The sequence below is a fragment of the Chrysochloris asiatica genome, unplaced genomic scaffold (genome assembly GCF_000296735.1).
Source record: "Chrysochloris asiatica unplaced genomic scaffold, ChrAsi1.0 scaffold00318, whole genome shotgun sequence".
Classification (NCBI taxonomy): Eukaryota; Metazoa; Chordata; class Mammalia; order Afrosoricida; family Chrysochloridae; genus Chrysochloris; species Chrysochloris asiatica.
The window spans coordinates 2,297,206-2,300,196 of record NW_006408836.1 but is presented as its reverse complement, the minus strand read 5'-3'; positions in this window follow the sequence as shown (position 1 = coordinate 2,300,196).

Below are 2,991 nucleotides of genomic sequence, written 5' to 3'. Positions count from 1 at the left end.
CTGTAGTCTTTATTCTTCATTGATATTTTAAGTCCTCCTTGCTTCCAGCAAGTAAGGTTGTATCAACTGTGTATCACAGGTTGTTGATGCATCTTCCTCCAATCCTGATGCCACCTTCTTGCTCGTATAATCCAGCTAGTTGGATTATTTACTCAGTTTATAGATTGGATAATATGGGGCAAGGATACAACCATGGCACACACTTTTCCTGATTTTAAACCAATCAGTAGATCCTCGTTCTGTTTAAACAACTGCCTCTTAGTCTATGTACAAGTTCTTCATGGAACTGCAAAATTCTATCTTGAGATGTTCAGCGTCATTTCTGTTACTAAGGTCATATGTTCCAACTACCTATCCTTCTTCCTTGTTTCAAAGTTTCACATTCTAATCTCCAGTAATTGTTAATGCATCTTTAATACATGCTTGATCAATTTCAGACTGCTGAAGTTGGTAAAAACCTTCTATTTCTTCACATTTGGCATTAGTGGTTGATGGGCAAATTTGAGTAATAGTCATATCAACTGGGTTTTCTTGTATACATATGGATATGAATATAATACTGACAGTACCCATTTCATTTTGTTTTTACAACTTCCAATTTTCCTAGTTTAATGCATACATTATACAATGCAATTGCTGATTATTAAATATATTTCTTTACATTTTGAGTGTTGCAGCAACAGCAAATGGAGATCCCCAAAATGTTAATCCTTCTACATCATTAAAGTTGACTCAACGTTGAGAAAGTAACTCTTTCATGTCACATTTTGAGTGCTTTCCAATCTGAAGGTTTATCATCTGACTACTTCAGACTATGTTCATAAAGCTTCTACTGACCGGTTTTTATAAGTAGATTGCCAAGTCTTCTTTCCTATTTGTATTAGTCTGGAATCTTCACTGAAACTTGTCCACCACGGGTAACTGTGCTGGTATTTGAAACACTGGGAGCATAGCTTCTAGCATAACAGTAACACTCAAGCCACCACACTACCACAAACTGACAGACAAGTGGTGGAAGAAAGAGGTCAGTGGTAATAAATATTTTTCAGTTTTAACCTGTATCAGGATGTAAGTACTTTTACATGCTCTGAGAATTCCTCAATGTTTTCTTCTACAATTCTATCTTGTCCAAAGTTCCTCCTACTAGTATCTGAGATCATTTTGTGTGGTTACAAGATGGGAATTGAAAATAGAAGGACAATGGAAAAGTGGGAAAGATTAATATGTACTCTAGTTAAAATCATTTGGCTTACATATGAAATCCTTGATGAGTTTAAAAGTATCATTCAAAGCAAGTTAAATTTAACTTTCAATTTTGACATCTTACATAATGTAGAACCTCTTTAAAAATGTTCCTAATTTGCTTTTTTTCCTTCCTATATCTATGGGACAAAGAAGTCAGGGAGAATGAGTTGAGTGCAAATGGAATCATAGTACCAGGAAAAAAAAAAACCCCACACATCATGCACACACACAAAATCCACTGACTTGTAGGTTTAGTTTGTGCTGCCAAAAAAAGAGAGGAACCTAAGAGATTAAAAGCAGAGAACAAATACTCTAATCTTGATGTTGTAATGGGGAACACTTCACTGATTACCCTTTTGAAAAACTAGTTTTCTATCTACTAACTTTGAGGTATTTCTTATAAATTGATGGCTGTGGGAAGGGTATATTAAAACACCCAAATAACTCACCCATTGTTTCAGTGAACCCAGCTGTTTATCTATCTGATAAATAATTGACTCACTTAGCCTTGAAGCACTAGAAAGATTGCGGAGATCATTAATGACCATTACCCATCATGTAAACATTGTGTTCAGGAAGGGGTGTAGTAGCCAGTTTTGTGAATTGAGAACAGGCAGGTGGTTTAAGTTCTCATTGGCTTAAGACAGGTGGTTTAAGTCCTTACTGGTCTTCTTGGCTTCTTAGGCTGATTGTAGAGGTGTGATTTGATTTTATGCAGTTTCTGTGTTCTTGAAAAGACAGCCTGTAAATAAAATTTCTGCATATCAAACAATACATTGAATTTACGTAGGAACTTGTTGCACTAAGATATTTGGAATTGAAAAAAAAAAAAAAAATCTGAGATATATCTAAGCCAAAAGTAGTGGTGGTGTGCCATCGAGTCCATTCTGATTCATAGCAACCCTGCACAGGATTTCTGAGGCTGTAAATCTTTACAAGAGCAGAAAGCCTCATCTTTATGCAGAGGAATGGCTAATAGTTTCTAACTGCTGACCTGTGGTTAGCAGCCTGACTTGTAACCACTATGCTTCCTGAGCTCCTTAAGCCAAGAGTATATGCCACAATTTCATAAATTGGGGCTCCTTTTAACATACTATAAATTCCTGGGTTCCATCTTTAATTCTTGCTTGTTAACAGAGTTTTATAATGCTTGTAAAAATAATATAGGCACTGTGTAATTTCTCATAGGAGTCCTAGTGTGGCACTGTGGGTTATTGCGTTGGACTGCAAAGTCGGTTTGAACTGTAAAGTCGGCAGTTCAAGTTTGTCAGCTGCTCCTCAGAAACCCTATAGAGGGTCACTATGGGTTGGAACCAACTCGACGGCACTTAACAACAACAACAATTTTTCAAAATCTCATTTCATCTAATTTGTTCATACCCTTGTACATTTAGTTTACATTATATGCTGCATAAAAACAATGTCATTAATACAAAATCTGTTTAGACTTTTCATTGAAGTTGTGCTACCTAGCGATCTAAATCTAGCATTCTGATTCCTTCATGAAATTGGGTAAAAGGAGAATCAATTTGTTGTTGTGTGGTCATTAAGTGCCATTGAGTTGGTTCTGAATCATGCAACCCTACATAGGGTTTCCGAGGAAGAGCTGGTGGGTTTAAACTGCTGACCTTATGGTTCACAGTCCATGCTGATCCTACAGTGCCACACCAGGAATCAATTTGTCGTTGGTGTTGTAATTTAGATAGCTCTATGAGTCGAAACTCTGGTAGCGTAGTGGTTATGAAT